Source organism: Dermacentor andersoni, chromosome 1 (genome assembly GCF_023375885.2).
Source record: "Dermacentor andersoni chromosome 1, qqDerAnde1_hic_scaffold, whole genome shotgun sequence".
Lineage (NCBI taxonomy): Eukaryota > Metazoa > Arthropoda > Arachnida > Ixodida > Ixodidae > Dermacentor > Dermacentor andersoni.
In genome coordinates, this window is record NC_092814.1 from 247,319,263 (window position 1) to 247,344,530 (window position 25,268).

The 25,268-nt window shown below is 46.2% G+C and overlaps 1 protein-coding gene across 2 annotated transcripts in view; it reads right to left on the minus strand.

Moving 5' to 3' along the window:
- Positions 1–18,745, minus strand: part of LOC126547914 (tachykinin-like peptides receptor 99D) — a 915,613-nt gene extending 896,868 nt beyond the window's left edge. For both annotated transcript variants that reach the window (XM_072284127.1, XM_055063611.2), the window contains exon 1: positions 18,404–18,745. The gene's annotated coding sequence lies outside the window, so the exon portion shown is untranslated. The remainder of the gene's footprint in view (positions 1–18,403) is intronic.
- Positions 18,746–25,268: the final 6,523 nt, after the last annotated feature.

The window sequence follows — 25,268 nt, forward strand, 5'->3', positions numbered from 1 at the left end:
AGACGATTGTTTCTGCCGCTTCTCGATCGCGCGAGTGGCCTACCTATATAAAAACAATAATAACAAAGCCGCGTCATAATCACTCGACCGCGGGGAGCTGTAGGGATGCAGATTTATCCCCGCGAGAACTGGCATGAAGCTACACGCGCCTCGAACGAAGAAGCCGTTTTATTCCGCGTTATACCGGACGCGCGAGTCTCGCGCTTTTCACGAAGGCTGGTGCGCCTTCTGGGGCCTGAAACAATGAAGAAAATAAAACGAGAAGAGGAAAATCAAACAGCGCTACAGCGATGCTTTCCAAGCCGCGCGTTGCTGCAGACTTTGCCGAATGCGTGGCGGTGAATTTGACACATTTCCGAGAATTAGTCATGCGGCACTCGTGACAGTTTCGCGCCGCCTTAAAGGCGCTCCCTGTATAGGCAACAGATGAGGGTGGACCGTCGGGGTAACCCTCCGGCGAAAATTCTAGCGCATCACAGCGAGCAGCGACATGCATCGTCGTGGAAACGGCGAGATCAAATGTCGGCCACGCGACAAGCTTCGTTCGCCATTATCGACGTGGTAACGGCTATAAAGCTTCGCTTGGTGGCCCAGGTTTTCTAAAACGATATCACATCTGAAGAGTGTGCTCTTAGCTATAGTAAATCGGCTTTAATGCACCCAGATGGCTCACTAACTAGCTAGCTCCTCAATATGTCTATACGAGTATAGCGACAAATGAAGGCGCGTATATATCCCGCTTGAGATAAAATAGGGACGAGGCATTCAACTTAGCCAATGGCTCATAAGGAATTTTGCCAGGGACATTTACTATAGCTATTTAGACGTCAAGGCAATGACGTCATGAGGACGAAAGTGATGTTTGATGCTTGCCAGAAGATTGAATGGTGGAGAGAGGGGGAACGCAAAGAGAAAAGTCGGCGAAAGACAGTTTGGTAAGCTGGATTTCAAGCTATTCGCCCGTTTGATTCCTTCGGTTTCGACCTAATGTAAACTGACGCGCGTGCACGTGCTCTCGCACGTGCCACGTGACGTGACTCGTGCGCCAATCGGCTCAAATCGTTCATGGGCGTTGGCCCGACGGAAGTTTGTGTGTGCTGTTGTGGCCTAATGGTTAGAGCGTGGGGCTGTTATGCTGGTCGACCGATGTTTGAACCCACCATCTGACACGCAATTCTTTTTTTTTTTTTTTCAGCAAAAGCTGTTCAGCAAGACAGCAGCCGCAGCCGCGGTCAGCATAGTAGTCCGACAGGGTTCGGAAAAAAAGCGTGACTTTAAGAAGGTTGCTAATAAGACTCTAAACATGCAGATTTGTAGTTAAGGTGACTAAAACTGGCTCAAGTTAGCGACTTTCGCGCGAAGTTAACAGCACTGGTCGCGATCGCTAACGCGCCTGCAAAGCTTTTTCAAGAGTTAATGTAGCCCTTTCTGCAATTGAACAGCTTGGTACGCAGCAAGTCCCACTTAAATTTCAACGTTTCTTGTTCGAGAGACGTAGGAGGGGCACTGCCGCTTATAATTAAACCCTGCGGGGGAACAGTTGGATGTAACCCGTGTGACTGTAGCCGCAACAAACGTGACAATAATAACTGTAGGGTGCACGAATTGTAACAGACATGAGATCAATGTGCACGGGTAGTGCTGGCAACTGCATTTGTTCGTTCGCTTGCTGGTTGCAAGGTGTCGCTTGAAGTGAGAAGAATGCGTAAGGCGAATGAAAAAAAAAAATATTTCGCAACGTCTTAAACCACGATGTCGACCTTTACTCAATGCAGGTACTTCACCTTGTTCAATATTGACTTATGTGGAAACTGTGGTTATATCAGCGCGCACGTAAAGAGAGATTAATAGCTCGTAATAATCATTTCTGTTATCACGTTTGAGAGGAGTTCCAGCTATCAGACCCAGATCCCATTGATTGATTCGTAAGTTTTAATTATAACGCCCCAAAGACACAAGGAGTCTTTGAGGGGCACCGAATAGTGGAGGGCTCTTGTTTAATTCTCTCCACTCTATGTAGTTTAACGTGAGCCCAACGCACGGTTAGAGACGTTTCTATATTCCGGCGTCTCCACCGGAATAATTTGAATAGCAATAATTTCTTAATTAGGCAGATATAAATAACGCGCCTTAGATAGTGTGATCTTCAGAAAAAAATATAAGAAGAAGAAACGAAAGAAACTTAAAAAGAAGTTCGCATAGTTTTCTAAGCCGTATAAACTGCCACATTGCTGACTGACTGTAATAGAGAGTATCTTCTATAAAGGTTTCTTGCGTGATAGCGCAGTCCGGCCTCCTGTGTGCTCCTTGCTGCAGTATTTCGCAGTGAGCAGCCAACATCTCTCTTCCGAGTAAGATGTGTAGCTCGCTCCTGTAAAGTGCTACTACTACTATTACAAATATAATAATAATAATAATAATAATAATAATAATAATAATAATAATAATAATGAGAGAACAAGCCATTTTATAAGTTTTAGTATGAAATCCTAATTTTCCGCTTCGTCATTGTTTTAATTTTACTGTACGCAGCAGTAATGTGCTAGGGCTTCACCCTCATGCTCAGAGAGCCTTTGAACTCGGTCTCATGCACATGATACCAATTATCTGGAGATAACAATAAGTGCAGAGAGATTCAATGAAGTGAAATTGAGATTTACAAAATCTAGAGTCGGTCGTGCACGGTGACTGGCATAGCCACTCATAAGTATATGCTCCTAGACAAATACCTCCTGTTTTGGACACCTTTGGCCAAGTGGAGCGCGCTCGTTCGTTGCTCGCTTTTCTGCAGCGCTCGTTCGCGACTCGCATCTCTTCGCAGAGAATGATATCCAGAGAATCCCAAAGCTCCTCGCAGTCTTAGACGTCAGTCAACAGAGTGTCGTCCTCATGACGTCGTCGCGCAGTTGTCGACATGATGCAATCGCCTACGTCACCCGCCGTAGTTGCTTAGTGGCTATGGTGTTGGGCTGCTAAGCATGAAGTCGCGGGATCGAATGCCGGCCACAGCGGCCGCATTTCGATGGGAGTGACATGCGAACACACCCGTGTACTTAGATTTACGTGCGCCCAAAACAACCTCAGGTGGTCGAAATTATTCCGGAGTCCCACACTACGGCGTGCCTCCTATTAGACCGTGGTTTTGGCACGTAAACCTCCATAACTTAACTTTTTTTTATCGCCTACGTCGCTGTCCTCGTGTCGCCCTTGGCACATCATTTGGTACTTCAAGGAGCAAATGACTTGGAAAGGATGATAAAGATGTCCAAGTCTATGTATTTAGTTTTGTATACTGTAACTACACCATACGCATCAGCTAATCTTCTCAATGGACTGCGTGGGGTGTGTTCGGTCGTCGTCATGGCTAGCGAGCAGTTCTAAAGTGATAGCATATCAAATTACCTGACAGAGAAGATGACGGACAACTAAAACGAAACTGATTTTAACTCAAATATCATCGCGGTAATAAAAAAAATGGTAGGCGAGCCTCAATCTTTGACTTAGGTGTCTCTTAGTTGCACTTGCACCTCGGCCTTGGTGTTCGTTATGTTAAGCGAGCGAACATCTTTCCCCTGGCACGACATGCGAGCGAGGAGCGAGGGTGGGCGGAAAGCAATGAAACCCTTTGATAATTTGAATGTAGCGACACTCTCCTCCCTTGGGCGCTTGCCTCCTCGATTCTCCTCGCGCGCCGGCTGTACGTACTGCGCACGGCACGCTTTTTCTCCTTGGCTCCCGCGGACGGACCGCAGTAGTCGATGGAGGCGCATGGTTTTGGGCCAATTGCGCGCCCCAGTGGTGTAGAAAATGTGGAAAAATGGTAATAATGGCATTGAGAATGCGTTTATAACAAGGTTGGCTTCTTCTTAAAGTCGTGTGAACAGGGCATACTTATGTAAAAGGAGTTTTGAGGTGGGTTCTATACTCCAGGCATTTTTTCTGCCACATGGTAAGATGCTTTACTTTGTGCATCTGATGTAGTGTTACTTGTGGCCCTTTCCTCTGTGTATTGCTTTATTTTCTTGCGTGTTATAAATTTAGCGTGCCTTAAATGAATTAGTCGCGAGTGCATCGACCAACCCGCCGTGGTTGCTCAGTGGCTGTGGTGTTGGGCTGCTCAGCATGAGGTCGCGGGATCGAATCCCGGCCACGGCGGCCGCATTTCGATGGGGCGAAGTGCGAAAACACCCGTGTACTTAGATTTAGGTGCACGTCAAAGAACCCCAGGTGGTCAAATTTTCCGGAGCCCACCACTACGGCGTGCCTCATAATCAGAAAGTGGTTTTGGCACGTAAAACCCCAAAAACGAACGAACGTGCATCGTCCGACCCTGTGTTTGTCTTCACAGTGTGAAAGTGGCTTTTGCGGTGTGGTCTCTAAGCTTGATAGTACAGTTGCGCAATTTCAGTGTGAGCAAGCGTGCGCGATCGTGTGAACGCCCCCTGCACATTGCCTGTATTCGTGAGAAAACAAATAATAATCGTCAACCACTCATCCTAGCGTGGCAGTCCAATTCAAAGCAAATTATAGAACTGAAAAATAATGCAGAAACTCCACTCGAGTTTTCTAAGTATGCTCATACCCCTAAATTTCAATTGGCCCACCCCAAATTTAAGTTGGCTCACCGCCAAATTTCAAATTGGCCCATGCCCAAATTTAGTTTGGACCACCCCCCAGATTACAACTTGGCTTATTGCAAAATTTAAGTTAGCCCACCGCGAATTTTCGATTTGGCCAACGTCCAAATTTTAAGCTTGCCAACTCCCAAATTTAACTTGGCCCAATCCCAAATTTAAGTTCGCTTACCCGCAGATTTCAACTTGGCTTATTTCCAAATTCAAGTTGGCCAACCATCAAATTTCAGTTGGCCCACCACCACATTTCAAGTTGGCCCACCACCAAATTCCATTTAGCGCACCTCCAAATTTCAAGTTGACCCAACCCCAAATTTCAAACTGACCCTTCCCCCCCCCCCCCCCCACGCCAAATTTCAATTGGCCCGCCCATGCTATCAGCTTCCGCATGCATATTCTAAGAAGCCCTATATATCTCTATCGGGATTCTCTTCTTATTTATTTTTTGGGCGGTTTAAATTTTTCCTTATCGCTTTTGAAGCTACCAATGATATATATTTACAGAAATATAACGATTAGATGTCCTAAGTTTCCAAATTACGCATTTTTATGCAGATAGAAGGCATTATACCTTTCACGGGACGGGGCTGGGGTACTCACCAAAGAATGCTTACGCATTAAAAACGCAATCTAGACTCGCTAGCTTTCCTTACCCGTAATGCCACCGGTATACTTGCCATTAATTTTTCAGGGCCCGGATTCATTTTATCTAAGTGATTGACGCACACATCGAAGTAAGCTTGAAAGAAAACTCTTTTCCAAGCCGCTATTTCGATTTTCAGTAAAACCCTAACAATCACGAAAAGTGCGATCGAGAGCCTGTATCTTCGCACATAATTGTTCACAGTGGAAAGTAGAACCATAGTGCTACATTTCCGACTGAATAACAGTTCAGGACGTGCTAGACGATGAGTCCCAGCTGAATATTCAGCATACTGAGGACACCCCCATTTTTGATGCTGCTTGAAAATTCTCGCAGCAAAAACGCTGATGAGCAGACGGGACGAATAAAAAAAATGAAGCATTATGGGATGCTTTGATACGAGCAATAAGAAACGCGATTTACATCGCAAACAACACTGTTCTTTGTCGGAACAAAGTTCTTTTGCCGATGTTATGCAGCCACTGCTGCTTGCACAAGCCGTCACAATTTCCTTGTGGTATCAAAAAAAAAAAAAAAACTGCATAATTATATTCAGGTTTCTTGCTGCAGTTATATTATTACGGTATCATCGAGAGATGCTCAAGAGACGAGCCGCCGCGAGAACGACGATGAACTTGGTCTGTGCCCTTGGCGCGAGCGAGTGTCGGCCTGGCTGTCTGGCTCCAGTGTAAATAGCCTCTTTCGTCTGTGTCTTTCCACACGTAACAATATGCGCTACCCAGCACGGCATAGCGCTAGCACAACATCAAGGGAAACACAGCGTGCAACGTTCGCTGCGCCGAGCCAGCCGAGCTAAGGAGAAAAATGGCGCCAATGAAAAACAAAAACAAAAGCAGAACGCAAGATCTGCGCGTTTCCAAGAGCAACGCAAGGAGACCAATCGTCGAGCAGAAAAACGGGCGCAAAGCTGGTTCCCCCGAAGGAGGAACCAGCGCAAGCGGCGAAAAGGACGCGAGGAGGTCCCATGGCGGCAGCAGATTTTAAAGAGTGGCGGTGCATTCAAATGATCAAGGAACTTTAGGGAGGAAGCGCAGCACGCGCCACTTGGCGGGGCTTAACCCCCTAGCGAGCGGCGCACGAAGCGCACCTTACACGCCCTCTCCGGTGCTGACGGCAGAGCATGTTTCAGTTTATTCAGACATACAGGCAACTGTTTTCTATTAATTAGCCGGTTAAATATACTGCCATCTTCTTGTGTGTGACCTCATTAGTGAGGTAATTACTACCGCTTTCGCCTTCCGGGTTTCCAGGAATTTCGCTAAAGTCGTGCTCATGCGGCGGGTCTCTAAAGTCTACGATTCTGTGCTTCGGTGTGGGGCAATCAGTGATTTCTAATTAATTCAAACTATTGCAGACAGAACTTATGCTCTGATATCATATCTATAATTAAACCCATGAATTTTGCACTCTCCTATTTTCTTTTTCTATTTTTTTTTCTGATTTATTATGAATTTTGTCCCCGGTCGTCTCAGGAGGTTAATCGGAAGTGCTGCGCAAGAAACAAGTGTCACTCGATGCTCGTGCCACTAAAAAAATACGCTTGGTTGGGCCCACTGTGTAAAAAGTATTTACGAAAGAGGGCAGAGCACGAAAGCGAGTCCTGAACACATGACGTTATCACGTTAAGTGCCTATACCGTCCGTCTCCCCAAAGTTATGAAACTATATTCCACGACGCTTAAGCAATAAAACGTTAATCTAGACTGAACACTAACTGTTGATCGAAGTTTAATTACTGCGTTGCGTAAAAATCCCGGAGTCACAAACAATCATTCTTGAGGATTAGATGAGCCCGGACAACGGTTTAGAAACGAAATTATAGGGCTGACTATCACCCTCGCTGCTGTATATTAAACAATTTTTAAGGCGAGATGGTTTGAAAACTTGATGAATAGATGCTTCGCCGCTGATACCGCACAGCAGTAGAAAAAGGCTGCCATTACATGTCAGCGCGGCTATGAAAACCACTTCAGTATAAGAAACTTCGCCTTCTTCGAAAAGACACCGACGTAGATGATGTGGGGATGCAATTACTTCTAAAGAAGTATCGCAGGAGGCGTGTGCACTGTAATGTATGCTGCGCTAGCAATGCAAAAGTTAATGTAACGCTGGCTTGAACGTTAAAGCAGTTCTTTTCTCTTTATACTTTGCTTAATTTATTTATTTATTTATTTATTTATTTATTTATTTATTTATTTATTTATTTTTATTTTTTTCGGCTGCGTGTTAACCCAGTAAAGCCACGCCACTGAGCCCTTGCACAGCGCAGATGGTCAACCGCATAAAAGAGAATTTCCGGCGCATTTTCGAACGTCGTTGCGTATTTTTCAAGTCGCGGAATGCTCAAGGTGTAACCACGGCCTCAATACATTCGCTACGGCTGCTGTTTAGATCGCAATCGTTAAAGAACGCACCTTAGCCGAGGCTGCACAGCGGCCAACTCGTGGGTCGAAGACACGCGAGTGCGCTGTGTCGTAAACACGTCGGATATACGTTTTGCGTAAATCGAAGCCAACGTGCATTAGCGGTCTGGTGTATCAAGTTTCGCTTTCGAATGACGCAACAACGGGGCTACAGCGTGACGTGACACTGTCGTAACGACAGTGCCTTCGCCATACGCAAGGCGCCGGTGCATACGGGATGCAACGCAGGCATGTTCATCTCCTGTTGTATTCATCTATGAGAGATAGTGGAAGAGATAAGTATAAGGGAAAGAAAAAGATGGAGGTTAACCATAGTCTGTCCACGCTTGACTACACTTTACTGGCTGAAGAAGGAGGGGGTGGGAAATTTTAGAAAAAGAGGAGGAATGCTGCAGGAGGAATCAGCAGTGTACAGTATAGAAACATTGCTAAGTTTCCGGGGATATTATATATATCGTCAGATTGACGCTCGGCTGTCAAAATGGGAAGGCAAAGATCACACAGGCTCTAGAGCCCTGAGTCAATGGCCGCGCTTAGCAGTTCTACGGCGATGTACCCTTTGACAACCTACCAATCCCAAACAAATTGACTGAACGGATACTTACGTTCGCATCAAATTAATGCTACGTTTTAGGCAACAGGTCCCTTATTCACAGTTCGCATGTGCTTAGGTTATATCGGTTCGTATCAGGTATCAAATCACGACGAACGAACATTTATCAGCTCACAAAACTTTTAGTTCTACTTTACAAACGAAAATTTTCCCCTCCCATTCAACCCGTCGAGGTGGCCAAATTGAAACGCGCCAAGCGCCTCTACACGCTGGACATGTGCACAAGACATTACTAAGGGCGTTATGTGCCGCTTGTCGATGCATGCGTCAGTGGCGTGATGGTTTCAATATCGGGCCTCTGCACTAGAGGTCCTGTGTCAGAATCCCGCCGTCGAACAATTTTAATAATGCATATTCAATAGTTCATTACACAGCACCTTGTTTAAAATTACGAATTTACGAAGTCGCGGAGCCGTTTCAAGCCACAAGGACGAAGTTTAGGCGAATCCATGCACGTCCCATAATTCCGATGCTGGCTGAACCGTCCCCATTGTAGCTCCTGTAGACACTAGCGCCAGAGTTCCTTCTGGTAATCATTGAAAGAAACTCCATGCGTGTCATTTCTCTTGTCCACCTTTAACCTTCGCGCTTTACACTTACGATCAAGAATCACCAACCTGATCAATCAGCCGCTGCGTTCCTAATTATGAGAGTACGATTCCGTTATGTTTTCGCTGTTTGCCTGCAGTACCACGTGAAACAGTAATCGCGACCTTCCTTATAGCTTTATATCCAGCGTGCCTGACAATCACCGTTTGCGTGGTCGAATTTGGAGTTCAATTTTGCTTTCAGCAGGTCGACATAATAACATAAGCTTTTGATTAAGAGGCTTCTTTTTTATTCCGAAAAAGAATATCTCCTTTACCAATTTAAGCTGAATTGCTGCGCAAGAGAATATCCATCCCATTCGCGTACAATATACAGGATACCTGCTTTACCGGTAACGTACCACCTTCTTGCCGTGATATCTTACGTGCGGAGCGTTTCTTTCGGACTATTTGGCGTATACCATTTGTTTGTTCGATTCTTAAAACTTCAAGGCAGAAGTAACGAGAATGGGGGCCATAACACATCGTGTTCACAAGCGAGCGGAACAAGGGGATCCGGGGGGTTCAATTGTCTGTTAGTTACAATCCCATGAAGAAAGCAGACAATGAAGCCTGAAGCCCATCCTTACTATTTCTACATTTAAATTACACATGCCAATTAATTACCGCTATGCTTTCTCTGGCTTTATTGCTTGTTTTACTAATATGTTCACAAGAGGTGTTCAAATTATTTTCCAAATCCAGTACAATACAAAGAACAAGCGATTTTTCACTCTGTCTACAGAACACATCGCATGTCTGGTGAAATATTCTCGAGAGACTTCTTCGCCCCCTGCTTCATATCATCGAGGCTAGCGGATTAGGGTGCAAAAACTTAATTCGTTACATAACGCCAAAGAAAAAATCTCGAAGCGACAAATCCGGCAACCTTGGTAGTCAGAGAAAGGCTCCGCTTTGCCGTTCACTGGTCCGGAAAGTTTTGACCGATCAACTACCGAGCTTGAGCGGAAAAGTGTGGCTCTGCTCAAAGATGCTCAAAGGTAGCTCACACGCAAACTATAATACGCCTTCAAAATGCACATGCTGTATTTTTCCTAGTTTAAATATTATCATTAAAGAAGGGCCTGATAATGCGACCTTGAAAGGTGCCTCCCCACATGGTATCTGCCAATCTCCCCTTGTGGTTGCGTTCGGGCGGCCATAGGCGTTCTTACAAAACTCCGCCTCATTAGCAAAAACAAACAAAAAAAAACACCTTTGAGTATAAATTATGTGCCCTGCTCGCACTGAATTAGGCACCAAAAAAATTGAGGGATTAATGTATTACGAGGCGCACTGTAATGGAGAACTTTGGGGTAATTTTGAACCAGCTACAGGTTCTTTAACGTTCACCGAAAGCGCAGTACACAAGTGTTTTTGCATTCCGCCTGCATCTGAATGCGGCCTCCGCGGCAGGTATCGAGCCCACGACTTCGTGTTCAGCAGCGCAACACCATACCCACCGAGCTCTCCGTGGAGATGTTAGACACCAATTGTAACGATCTAGGTGTTTATAAAAGTTAGTGGCTATCAATTCTTGGTTATACAGGTAAAGGGCATTCTTAGCCTGAGCAGACCCGACGAAACGGAAGCAGCTGAAGACATTCCTGAACGTGGTATGTGCTGGCACACGGCGATGTTCGGCCGCACACAGTAACGAAACGGTGCCTCCTTTATCTCTCAGGCGGGCGACCACAACGTCCACCGTTTTGACGGCCGAAAAGTGGCGTCGTGTAGCTGGATTCTACTCCCCTGGTTCAAAAGGCTACCATTTTAGTCAGGACCCGAACGAAGGCGCCAAAGCGAGACTTAGGCATGTCGGAAAGATCTTTTATTCATGAACCTGAAAGTGAGTCAGTGTGCTGGCTACATACTATGTCGCGCAGAATGCACAAAAGTAAGGCGTTATTCAGGATACAGTGCTAAGCGGAGCTCCCTCCTCCATGGACCCAGGAATTAAAACAAATAATCTTTAAATCATTTTTAAGAATTGTATTCCATCGCTATCAAAACGCGCCCAAAACAGGAGAACCCCTGTTCGGGTCAAAGCTGCGGCGTTTTGTTGTTTAGCCTATGCTCATGACGGGGAAAGGTGCTATCAAAGCGTGCCGCCCCTAGCAACGCCCAGGAAGCCGGTGATAAGCTTTGGAGCGTCGATGTCAAGGTGTTTCAAGACGTGTCACTCAACGGGCTGCGAAACTTGCAGTTCTTCGCGCTGCACTTCGTCTCGTCAGCCATGAACAACCTCGAAGACGGTCCATATTCAGTGACTTGAAGGCAGCACTGCAATCTTTACTGTCAGCCCTGCGGCGCAAACCACACGAACAAGTGGTATTCGATATTAGAGAACTAATCCATACCTTGGCTGAGAAAGGGAACCAGCTCACATTTCAGAGGCTTCCAAGTCACTAAGGCGTCATAGGTAACGAGCACGCCGATAACGCTGCTCGGCCGGCTCTCCAAGAAGACAAAGTGGAGTCGATACCGTTATCAAGGACAGAAGCCGCCAGAAAACTTCGATTGTCACCCGGGATATCATGTTCTCTATGTGGAACACACTAAGTTTTCAAAGGAACCGGCTGCACCACCTAGACTGTTCTCTCCGCCTTTGCATCCCAGGTGGACTCTGCCGATGCGAAGCTACCCTGCTTTGTCGGATATGACTAGGAGTGACCTTTACGATGTCTTTTGCTTTCCGAATTGGATGAGCTGACAACGCTTCGTGTGATGACAGTGGTAGCGAGGAGACGCTTCAACACCTTCTCTGTGACTGTCCTCGCTACAATTTACAGAGACGATCATCAACTATCACAATAGCGCGCTTGGACCAAAGACCATTAACAAAGGAAACCATGTTAGGATGCTGCCATCACAAGCCATCGTAGCAGACGACGACGAGGGCTCTGTTGCAGTTTTTAAGGACAACAGACTTGGACAAGCGGCTGTAGCTTGAATTGATGTTTACAATGCTACAAGTGCTGCTGTGCTGGGCGATGATTGTGTGCAGTGACACTGACCGACTGTGATTGTGTACCTGTGCTCCCTTTTTTTTCTCTATCTATTCTTTCCTGTCACTTTACCTCCCCCTCCCTTCTCTACCCAGCATAGGGTAGCAAACCGGATCTTCCCCTCTGGTTAACCTCGCTGCCTTTCCCCTTTATTATGTCTCTCTCTCTCTCTCTCTCGATGTCAAGGTGTAGGAAAACGCACACCACAAATGTGCGAAACGCAGCTAAATAACTAAATAAAGCAGGCGTTTATTCTTGAGCAGCATAGATGAAATGCATGTCATTGTGCGTCACTCCTGGCATTTTCTTTCAGAGATTTTCTTGTGCTGCAGGGGCCGAATTGAGCAGTTTACCATTAGCCGTTTGCTTCCACTAAGAAAGTCTACAACGCCATGATTGGCTGGAACTGGCTCTTTTGAACATATCTGGCACAAGAACGTTTTCGTGCGTACGGGTGCAGGACTGCAGACGGAGACTTTTGACACATTTTAATCACTCCTTTAATTGACTCCTAACTGTGAATGGCCATCTAAAATGGTAATTAAATTTTAATTAGCGCTAAATAGAATATAGCTTATTATGTATCGCCTTTTCTTTGACGCCCGCCAGTCAACACACACACACACACATACACATACAAACACACACACATAGGCACACATACACACGCACGTACGCACGTACACACAATAACCAGATTGAGAAATCAAGTTTATTCAGCGCCATTATACTCCCGGACACGGAGCATGATCGCTGAGCAAGCAATCGAAACAAATTAATAAAGAAAACGAAAAGAAGAAAAATATGCGGGAAAGTCGAGAATTGCGAATGTTTACTCCTCCAAAATTATTTTCATTTTCGATATTGCTCAAGCTCAGTCTGCAGTATGCGGGTAAGCCATCAAAAATGGATACTGAAAGCCCGATGTGTATTTAGCATGTAATCCCAGCGAAAAGTAAGCACGCTCTTTTATGTCCTACTTCACAGATATTGCGCATCCGGGCAATGCAGTTGGGCTTAGGTTGCTTGCTTGCTAACTTCCTATACCATGACGCGTAACCACTACGAGGGATTGGCCAAGAAGCCGGTGTTTAAACCGAGAACAGTTAGAGGAAGACGCGTGTTTTTGAAAGGAAAGCAAACTAGAAGGAAATTCGGGCTTTAGCACAGGAAAAGGAAGACGTGAGGTATCGTGTGCTCCTTCTCTTTGATTCGCGCAGCAATGTATCCCATCACGATCGCTGCAGCCTGCCCTCCTCCATATTTTTTTTTTTTTGGGGGGGGGGGAGGGACGTGAGCGTGTAAGCCGGCACACGCTGCAGCGTGCCCAATGTTTAACACATCCAAGTCTGCATAAGCAACTTGAGCGCAGGAATTAACAAGTTAACATAACTTAGGGAGGTTAGTTGAGGAACAACGCTGCCTTCCTTCCTGTCGCAGCTACCCCTTAAGTGCTCACGCTCTAGGAAAACTTTTTTGATGGTATTTCTGTTTAGCATAATCCGCGTCGTTCGTTAGCGATGCGTTATACTTGGACCATTAGTGTACAGCTGCTCCGATGGATAACGATACAGCAGTGATAATTCATGACGTGAAGCTAGACAAGAATATTCTTTTTTCGATCAAAGCAGTGCTTTTCTCCTTACTCTCTGTCTTTCTGTCTTTGCTGCACGAATCTGACATCGCTCTTCACGAATCTGCGAATGACATCGTCATGGGAACATATCACCCTCCTTTTATTGGACATCAATTACATCGAAACTCCAATCGCATTTCTGCCGTCGCCGTATAAAGTCCAAGGGCGATAACACGGTCGCCGCGCGTCGTATGCTGTATGTGCGAGTGAAAGCACGCAAGGAGGGCCGACCATCGCGGCTCAATCTGGCACGCGCGAACGAAGAAAGCGGCGAGAAAACGCGCTGTTTTCCGTCGCGGGAATGTTGTGGGGAGATGGGAGGGAAAGACGGGGCGGCGGTGATGTGCTCCGGCCGCAACTGCGCATTGTGGGACCGGGCGCAAGAGGAACTGCCGATCGCGGCTCAATCTCGCAAGTGCGAAAGGGAGGGGGGGCGGCTCCGACTCCGCCAACAAGTGTGTGATTCTATACGGCCGCGGGCGGCCACGCGCTCCGTATCTTGAAAATGATCTGCAGACGGCTCGTACCTTTGTACACGCTGTGTGCTCGCCGCTCTTGCTGTTGAAGCGATAGACCGCACGAAGGTGACTTCGCTCGCTGCTGCTGCTGTCGCGCATGCTCGCAGCAGCGTTTTGACAGCGGGTGTCCGCGCTCATCCATTGTGATGTGTTCATGTTCGCTCGTGCGCTCTGACCCCGTGTGTTTGCTAATTCAGTTAGTAAGCGAATGTTTCCACGTTTATATGCCCGAAAAACTGCTATCCTTACCTCGTACAGCTTCGTATTTGCTATCACAATCGATGCTTCGTCTTGCGGGCGAAACTGCGACTTTTGTCTTCTCAAGATTAAATTCTGATGTTTAACTGATTAATTTTTCCCACCCGGGGTTCTTTAACGTGCACCCAGTGGTACACGGGCGTTTTTTTTTTTGTTGTTTTTGTTTTCACTGCGCCCCCATCTAAATCCGGCCGCGGAGATTCGACCCGCGCCTTCGGGAATTAGCAGCGCAACGCCTTAGCTCACACCCCGGCGAGTTTTTTTGTTATTGTTCTTATTCACCTTGAAGGGCACTCCCATCAAAAAGAAGTCAGACGATGCACTACATGAGTAAAAACGAAAGATAAAAGCCCGTAGTTTGCTATAAGACCAGGAGCAACTGGAGATTTCCGACCGTGCTTCGAGCACCATTTTAACAGCGTCGTTCGTGCATTTCAAAGGTCGTCATAAGAGCACTCCAGCTCGCATGCCTTGCTTTTCCATTCATCGTGCGACTTGCGGGCACGCTGCCTCAGCCTAAGTGGCGTATACTATATAGAGCGCGCGTGCTTCGCGCAAGTGTTTCATACGGAGCAAGGAATTTATTTTCACTCGACAAAGGATTCCTTAGACAGAGCCTGGAGAGCGCTAGTTAGGCTCCTTTAATTACGGGCCATAGATGACGCCACAAATGATATTACGCGCCACAGCCCTGTGTAAATGACCGAACGATGCCCCTCCAGAAATACTTGCCGCGTTCGACGCCCGGTCATCGCCAATACTAGCTTGCGGCAGGAAACGGTGAGGACAAAAGAAAAAAAAAAACAATACTAGAACCCTTTAATCCGCGTGCCCGATAATGCTGCTGCTACAAGTCGGCAGGCTCAAAATATATATCGATATTTTGGCGAGAAGTATTGAGATAAGTGCTTATAATTCGCGCGTTCGAAGAAGAGAAAAAGATTTTGCATACAAGTTATTTCTGAAAATCTAAGCAAACCTTAGGACCTTCCCTCACATAAGGCCGGAGTGCAATATCAAACAGGACTTCGTTCGTAGCACGAATCAACGACACACATTGACTATTTATTTTTATTATTATATATTTATGCTGTTTCCTCGCGTAGTTCTTTTTCTTTTAATATGTGTGTGCTTTAGCTATCGTTCTGGAATAGCGGGCTCGTTAGTAGCCAAACTTCTCATATTGTCGCACTTAATCAACAACACCACCTTGCTCAAGATGACGTTAACGCGGGTATATAAACTGGGTTTATGCAACCGAACATTTTGCTCAAAAATACTACTTTCTCACAAGCTAAACCCCTCACACACCTCCCTACTGGACGGTTGGTACACGCCATAGAGCAGCCTTGTTGCTCTTCTTGCGACTAATTAACTGCCGTCTGTCACGAAACAATATTCTCAGGTAACACAACAGAACGTAAATTCTGGTCTTTTACATCACAAGAATATCATCTGATTATGAGGCACGCCGTCAGTGGGAGGCTCCGGATTAATCTGGACCACCTTGGTTCCATTAACGTGCACCTCACGCACCATACACGACCGATTTTGCATTCCGCCTCAATCGCCGCCGCGGCGGGGATTGAACCAGCGACCTCGAGCTGAGCAGCGCAACTCCATATCCACTTAGCTACCACTGAGGATTCTCAGCTAACTTTCGAAATAAACGGAGAGAGAAAATTAGAGCCCGGGTAACCTTCTGAGATTAAGAGATATCTGGTAAGTTCACGAGGATTAGGTCGAAGACGGCACGTACGCACATCCGACTGTGGTGCAGTACAGGAACAAAGATCGCCACTTATTTAGAAAAGCGGTGTTGATCTAGGAGTCGTTCTTGTTGCACTTCTTAAGCCTCGATTTACTTCTTTTTTTCAGTATTAAACGTATATGTGTTCGTTTCGTCCATTCGGTCCGAGGTTTCGCGTGCATGTTTGCCCGCAACTCTCTTGGAATACGCCAGTGAAATTAGAAATTTGGCTTTCTGTGGGGAAAAAAAGAACATACTTTATCACCATCAGAAAAAAAAAAGTTTCGCCAACATCAAATTCCCATAGAAGTCAGTTCAACTTGTCATTCGTGTTCCCCCGTATTTCCAGTTCCCAGTTATTTTTTCTAAGATACTTTCGAAGACTACCGCTCTGGAGTTTCAGAGCCTCTCGCAAATGATTCCGCAGCAGGGAATGCGTTGAGGTTAAGTGAAAACAACCGTTCACGGCGTCGACTCATCGGTGGGCGTACTGAGGACTCGCGCTTTGACACGGAAGGCGAACAGCTGCGTAGAGAAGCCGAGGTCACTGCAATCGACAGCGGGACGTTTTCACCGAGTGAACATTTCGCCCAAACATTCGCTTAGTTTTTGTGGTTGTTTGCATAGATGGTACAGCCTACAGTTTCCGAATACCATTGATGGAAATACAACCTATTCGGATTTCTTCATCGGCACTTCAACCAGCGTGTCAATGATTTGGGAAGCAGATTGTTGATGTTGATTCCTTTCCGCATGAATTTGCTTGATCTTCGTCTTTGTGGGCTTTTTACATGTGTTTTCTGTATCTTATTTTACATCGCAAAGCTATCTTATTGTATGCCAATTATTGGTGTCATTTAGAGATCGCAGGGAGAGGCCTTCGTCCTGCAATGTACATAAAGATTATTATTATTATTATTATTATTATTATTATTATTATTACAAGCAGGGAAAGTTATTGAGAATATAAATAGAAAGACTTATGGAACAACAGCTAAACTGCAGGCAGTTTCAGTCATGCTACATACGCATGACTGAAACTGTCTGCCATAATTTATTTTTGCGACGAAAATAACGTAATAAATTAAGTGTAAGCGTATCAGAGTTAACAGTTCCAAGTGAACGTTATGAGATTAGCCCAGAACCCAAATGAACCGCACGGAAGATTACGCGAATCTGCGACGTGTTGTCTCAGGCAAATAAGTGTGCGTTCCATGATAACTGAACGATTAACTGGCGCCAGATATGCCTCTAGTAATGCTAGTATGGAACTCTGTGGCATAGTCCTAGCATGTAAAGATTAGATAGATAGATAGATAGATAGATAGATAGATAGATAGATAGATAGATAGATAGATAGATAGATAGATAGATAGATAGATAGATAGATAGATAGATAGATAGATAGATAGATAGATACTTTTCGAGTGCATCAGATGGTTCTGAAGCCGAATGCGTGAATTTCTCGATGAACAGTCACACATTCGCTTTCAGATTTGCGTTATAAAAATCACGAAAGTGGTGTCTGAAAATGTAAAGAAAAACAGAGCAATATATGCACAGAGATGAGAAAAGTAATTACGCTACAAATCCTGCGAAAGCGGAACACGACATCCACCGTTAGGATGAAACGCCGCATGTCCTTGTCTAATGCCTGCCTGGATTTTAACTCGGGCCATCTGTTGATGCTGCTTCCTTGTGAAACACTGAATAATTGCCCGTAGGATAACGTGGCCGTCCGAACTTTTGGCGACGAAGTCGAGCACATACAGAACACACGTGTCTACGCAGTCAGAACGTTGCCGCAGAAGGTTACACATCTTCAAGTTTTCAACCAACTTATGCTCAGAATATTAACTAGGCATTTCGAAAAAAATATTGCTATTTCTAATGGCGTTAGCGTGGTCGCGAGAAAAAAGAAAGAAGAAAAAAAAAAGAGAACTACTGCACGTAACAAAGTTCATCCATAGCGATAAACTCGAACTCTGGTCGCGCGCGCATGCATTTGCTCACCCACTAGACACTTGTGTCTAAAACATTTATGCGAATTGTGCCCAAGGTTGGAAATACTGTTGTCTTAGTCTTGGTTTGCTTCCTCCAATTCACGCTGTCTACAAGAACGAACGAACAACAATGTGCGAGTTGATGGCCAACTGCTTCCTGTACTTTTCATTGGCTCTTTCAAACGAGCTACAAAATTTGAATAACTTGTCCTTTACTCTTGCCAGTTTGTCATGCAGACAGACACTAGTACGGATTGACATCCGGCGCATTCCTGTTCGTACGAATGCGTGAAGATGCGTGATCACTCACCGGTGCGCCTCGTGGCAGGACGACGAAGTGCGCACGCAGGACACCGCGGCTGAGGCGCGCCGTCCCGCCGAGCTCGCACGCCGGGGGCAAAGAAAAGGGGGCCCGGGGCACACCCGCAGCGCGACTCGAGCCGACCGCGCGCTGGAATCCCTTTGCAGTCCGGGACCCGCGATCGGCGGTCTCTACTTGCGCCGGCCGCGGCCATTGGTTTACCACCTGTGACGACAGCCGTGACGCCGGCCCTACCGACTCCCATGCGAGCTGCTCATTGGCGCCGGCAGGCGTGACGCCACGCGTCCCGCGCGCGCCGTCGCGTCCCCCCACCCAACCGCTCCCCCCATCCGCCAGCCACCGTCGCCGAGTTCGATGATCGAGCAAAGTTTCTTCTGATGGGTAAGCGAGCGTTGCGCGAGCGCGGAAGCGCTGAGTGTGCAAATACAGAGAGAGCAAGCCTGAAATTCCGTCGACGCCCGACCATTGTGTCATCAGCCGAAGGCGCCTCATCGAGCGTCGCGAGCGTCGAGAGCTTTGTCGCGAAATGTTGGCTACGAGTACGAGGCGCATCAACAACTGGTACGATTGTTTTGATGGTTACGAAAAGCAGCCACGTGACGAGGCCCTCGATAGCATGCCGGTTGCATTGGGACTCGCGTCGCGCGGCTGAAGGCACTGCTGGAGCTGCTCTGAAAAAAAAAAGAAAAAGCGATTTCATTTGCGGCGCGGCGCTCTTGGCACGTCAGCTTAACGACGGTGCGTCTTCGATTGCTTAATTGTATTTTGACTACGGATCCCTCGATATCGACGATTTTTGGCTCTTCTGATCCGCAATGTGTAACGATCATTCGAAAGGTTCACTGGCTGATTCTATGACAGACGACTCTATCGTGCCAGAAACAGTGGGGAAAGAAATAAAGGAGTCGATAATATGAACGGTGAGTAGTGATTGTTATGACGGGCAGAAACAGTAGCCGCTGCTTCAACGTCGACTAACAAAAAGTTAAGAAAGAAGGGCCTTCGTGCAGACACCCTTCCTTCGTTTCGCTATAATATTTATCGTTTTAGAAACAACAGTGTTCAGGTGTTTGGAAACTTTTGGGACGTTGAGACGAGATTAAAAAAAATAAAAAATCCCCGTGAGGCACCTGCACGTGGAAAACCAGACCTTTATTCACAGAAGTTGTCTGTCTTCCAGAAGCGGTTTGCACTATTTGGCACGTAATTGGAACTGTGATGCGTAAGAAATCGTTTCCGCTGCCAGTGAAGGGGCTGCAGTCCATTCGTGGGAACAGAAGTGTAAGCTTGTCTGTTTTGCGTTACTTCTCTGCCATGCGAGAGGAATCTGCTGTCACTGAATGAAATCGCTGCTTTCAATGTCTGTCCCAATCCCTACATCGCACAGAAGAGCTGGCGACATGTCTCTGTTCAGTACAACGAAGAGCAACTGGTTGAGCTAATGAAAGTTGTCGGTGTCACATCTGTCCACCACGAAGCACGCTTTAATCGACAAGAAGACGGTGCACTCGAATCCCACGCTCTGAGAATATTGCTCCATCACCTCAGGAATGGATTACGGACTAATACCAGAAAATATATTTCTGGGTGGCGGGGGAAGGACGCAATATTCCTTTTTATAATACTTTTTCTTAACATGTGCGCCGCGATTTGTGGACTCAGTCGATTTGCAAGTTTCAAGAAAACGGAAACCGAAGTGAAGAAGGCGAGCTGAGGGCAGGTGGCATGGGAGCTGGAGGAAAAAGCAAAAAGGAAAGAAATAAAAGAAGTGCTACGTTGAGAACGTGTGGAGTAGCTCGAGCAGCGAAGCCGCGGCAAGAAACAGATTGTTGGAAATACCTTTTCGAAGAATTGGCCTGGTCTTGACAGAACCTGCTATTCTTTCGTTCAGGGCGTCCACTTTGGGATTCAGCCGCAGGGATGCTTGCTTCGCTGTCCAAACGTTCCTTACAGAATCTAAACGAATGCCCTGCTAAATTCTTCTTTTTTTACTTTTAAATTAATTATTACTCATTCGATATGACCTTCCTGATTTTATTTTAACGCTACTCAATGCTAATTCCATAGATATTAGTAAACTTATGCTCCATATTATTTTGGAATAATCCACCCATTTCTTGGCCAATCCCCCATCGTGGGTAGGAGCCACACGTGTGACAGGCGACAAGAACAACAGCCATGGTTGCCGCCGGACGACAAAAGTCTGAATTTGTAATTCAGACAGCTAAGCGTTCCTCATCTAGTCCCTGGTGGAACAGCGATTGCACACGAGTTTATAGAAGAAGGAAAGCTGCTTGGAAAAAACTTCCACATAATCAGAGCCCACGAAATTGGAAAGATTGTCAATTTATTTCGGCAACCTTCAAACGTACTATTAAACATGCAAAAGATGAGTACGATAAAAACCATTTTGATTATCTATCTAAATCCAAAAACAAGCGTGCTTTATTTAATTACCTTCGTTTTAGAAACAAACTCCCAATGAGCATTAATGTAGACTCAATCGTCCATACCTCACAGGAAATGCAGGAGTCCTTAGAACTACTGGCTAAAGGACTGGAGAGTCAGTTCGCAACGCGCCTTCAAACTTCTGTTTTTGCTCCTGCATTCTCGGGCTACAAGGAGATATCCTATTCGGAAGTAGCAAAGGTTATGTTACAGTTGCCAACTGCAGCGCCTGGCCCGGACGGCATAACAAATGCAATGTTAAAGATTTTCTTTCAAGAAGCTCCACGTGAGCTTCTGAAGTTGCTAAACTACTCTGTTAGTAACGCATGGTTTCCACAAGAATGGAAGATGGCCAAAATTATTCCGTTACTTAAAAAACAAGGGGCAGGGTATACTATCGACAACATCAGGCCAATTGCGTTGACATCAAACATAGTGAAACTTATTGAAAGAGTGCTTCTCGGACATATAATAGAGTTTATTGACGACAATCGATTGTTGAGTCCGTGTCAAATTGGATTTCGATCTGGCTATTCAATATGGCAATGGCATACAGAGCCATTGCTTTCCAGGCTATATTGTAGCATGGGTGCATGAATTTTTAAAAGACAGGGAGTTCTATTGTTTTCGAAGCGGCTATTCTTCCAGTAAATATAAGCAAACTAGAGGTGTGCCTCAGGGATCGGTACTTTCACCAGTATTATTTAATATTTTACTGAGCAGAATCCCCGTTTGCCCAGGTGTCAGTACATACGTTTATGCTGATGACATTGCCTTTTTTGGTATGGCTAGCGACATATACTCTCTTTACGAAATACTGCGGTCGTATCTAAGGGAACTGGAAGGCTGGCTGGATAGCTTACACTTAAACCTGAATGCTAATAAGTGTGCTATCCTTGTTTTTCCCGTTAAAGACCCAGTATACATATCGCTTAATAATCATCTCGAAGATATCCCACACGTAGAGCCACTAAAATACCTTGGAGTTATTTACAACTGAAATTTTAACTGGTGGCCGCATATTGAATATATTGCGACAAAAGGAGCTCGTTCAATGGGCATTTTGCGCAAGTTGAGCAACCGAAGAACAGGTATGCGAAGAAAATCCCTCTTGATGGTATATAAGATGTATGTTCGTCCGGTGTTAGAATTTGGATGCGTTTTATTCTCAGGTGTTCCAGCATACAAGCTTCGGCCGCTAGTTTTGTTGGAACGAGAGGCGCTACGTCTGTGCTTAGGCCTCCCAAAATACGTTTAGAATGCCGTATTATACCTGGAGGCAGGAATCCCACCCATAATATGCCGATTTCACCTTCTGACAGTTCAGACTTTCCTAAGGCTATATGAATCCCCACTAAACCGCCTTCAAATTATTTTCCTCTCTGGTCCAGAATTATTTTTTCCTATTCATTGGCCCAGGCTTCATAGACCACAAATTATGTTTGTGCAAACATTACTTGAACCACTAAATGTGCAAATTCGCGAGGTGCTTCATGATAATACGCATTCAAATTACCCAGAGATCAGGTTCGATGACATTTTCCCAAACCACGCGAAACTACTCCCTTACGGCATCTTAAACGCCATGTTGAAAGACCACCTAAGCAGCCTAGAAACAAACGTTATCATTGCAACAGATGCCTCACAGTGCGAGGAAAAAGCTGGCATTGGAATATTTTGTCCTGCACTCGACTGGTATTTTTCTTTGAGGTTGCCTGATTTTGTGCCTATTTTTCTGGCCGAGTTGTTAGCAGTAATCCTAGCTTTACGTAAATTAGACCCAATGATTACAACGGCTGCCATTCTGACTGACTCCCTTTCAGTATGCTCTTGCCTTACTGCTACTAATGAGTCACCCATGCTAAAACTTTTCCGCTTACTAGTTCCAGCCCATGTGCAATGTGTTCATTGGATTTGGATGCCAGGGCATAAAGGTTTGTTTTTTAATGAAACTGCTGATTCACTGGCAAATGCATCACTATCCGGCCCTGTTCTTCCTATTCTACCAGTGACAGCACAGATCACGGCGGCAAGATTTCGGATGCGACCAATAAGATTAGCCTTATCAAACCCACATTTGACTGCTTTTCCAGAGTATAAGCACCTAGCATTTCCCTGGCATAGCGAATACTGTGAAACAAAGATGCTTGAGGTCTGCCTCACCAAATTACGCTGCCGCATACCCTCGCTGAATTTCTATTTACACAGGTCGGGTTGGGTTCCCTCCCCCCTCTGTTCTTTTTGTAATGAGGAAGAGACGATACACCACTTTCTTCTATCTTCTCGCCGCTTTACTGCGGTTAGAAAAAGATGGTTGGAAATACCGTTTCGAAGAATTGGCCTGGACTTGACAGAACCTGCAATTCTTTCGTTCGGAGCGTCCACTTTGGGATTCAGCCACAGGGATGCATGCTTCGCTGTCCGAACATTCCTTACGGAATCTAAACGAATGCCCTGCTAAATTCCTTTCTTTTTGTTTTTACTTTTAAATTAATTATTACTCATTGAATATGACCTTCCTGATTTTATTTAACAGGTAACTCTGCGCTATTCAATGCTAATTCAATAGCTATTAGGAAATTTATGCGCCATAATAATTTCGAATAATCCACCCATTTCTTGGCCAATCCCCCATCGCGGGTAGGAGCCACACGCATCACAGGCTACAACAACAACAACAACAATGAGTGGGCCGCTTGGGAAGAAGAGCTCCTGCCGGCGTTCCTGCTGTGGCAGTGTGACCAGGGTGTGATTACCCGGGCCAAATGCAGAGGCCCTGTTTCAGGATCAAGGACGAGGCCTGCTGAGCGGCTCCTGCCGAGGCGTGGTTGCTCAGGGGCGTTCTTGGTCGAAGCCTACAGAGGTGCTGTCCGTGTGGGTCGCCCCTGGGTCGCGGTCCTCGTGAATTGTGGTTGGACATCGCGGTGGCGTCCTCAACGTAGGTAGATGCCGCACGCCGTCGTGCAGCCGTGTGCCGGCTACGGTTCCAGCCACAGCAACCGTGCCACATCTGCCTCGGCTCGCCTCGACGACGGTACCACGCAACGACGAGCAAGCCGTCATGAGCCCCCAAAACTGTGAGGCGGCGTTTACAGCCTTTTGGGAACTGTAGGCGCGCCGAGCGTTGGTGGGGTACTGTTTTTTCGTAACTCCCTGTTCTTCTCTGGTCATGAGCGTTGCGTGCATCTGTCTGTCGCGTGAAGCTTGATGTGCGACACTGTTTTGCTTTCCCCTCATCTTTGCCCATCATTTCTGTGAAAGATAAATAACTTTCTTTTGTGCCTCCTAGTGCTTCTTCTCCATCCTTTCTCGCTCATCCCAAAGCACACAAAGTAGTGACGAACGTCCTTAACAACCACGCTGGGTTTCACTAGTCATCGCATGATGTTGGATGAGCACTGCGATGCTATAACTTCCGGAAATTCAGGGCCTTCGCTAAAGACTTCTGCAGTCAGCGTGGCTGCAAGATAAGTTCTGAGGGCCACGACGAAACACTGCAAAGTTGTGCGTCGACCAGAGTGGGCAAACTACGGCGGAAGTCATGCAGCGTCTTTTACCGAATGACCCTGGAACAAGGCCGCTTCCAAGGTCAGCAGGCATTAGCTAATATACGAATGGGTGTACCACCCAATGATGCTTCCCCTCCAAACCCTTATACCTCAAATAACGTGCCTCTATCTTCCGCCAACTAAAAAGGTGAAGCATACACGTTAAATTATTCTTCAGATGGGGAACAATCGGGTAGACAACGTGCCGAGTGATGGTTTTTCTTTTTCGCAGAAGGAGACCATTCCCGTCGAGCGTTTGGTTCAGACCCATAAAACGGCTAATCAACGCGCTCAGCGATCATCCCAAGCGCATCCTCAGTGACTTGTTGCTATTGTAGCGGAGCGACTATCACCTGCAAAGCAAACGAAGAAGAAGGTGAGCTCACCTGCAGGTAGTGCGAGAATAGAACACACTGCATTCTATAACAAAATTACACCCCTTTGGGTCGTATCCTTGCAACACAACGATAATCGTCATCTATCTTGTCCGCATTTTTTTTGTTTAACGCTGCGAGCCTGGTACTTCCAAGTCACAAACGGCATTCACCACAGGAAAGTAGCGGGAGCAGCGTTTCTAGGAAAGGAAACGCAAGCAAGGCGATTTTTGTTGTATGGAAAATATACACCCCAAAGGGTGTAACTTTGTCTAAGAGTGTAGCGCGCTCGACCTGAACGGCCGCGGTGTCGGCCGCTCCCGAGATACCGCTGCACCATGGCTGGCCTAAGTCGTGGCGACGGCGGCTACGTCCTCGCGCCGCCTCCCACGCTATTAGAGCAGTATCCACAGCCACGACAAGGGTCAGTGCGTCTCTTTCTGTGATACAGATGATCCTGCCTGCACTCTTAAAAAAGTTTGC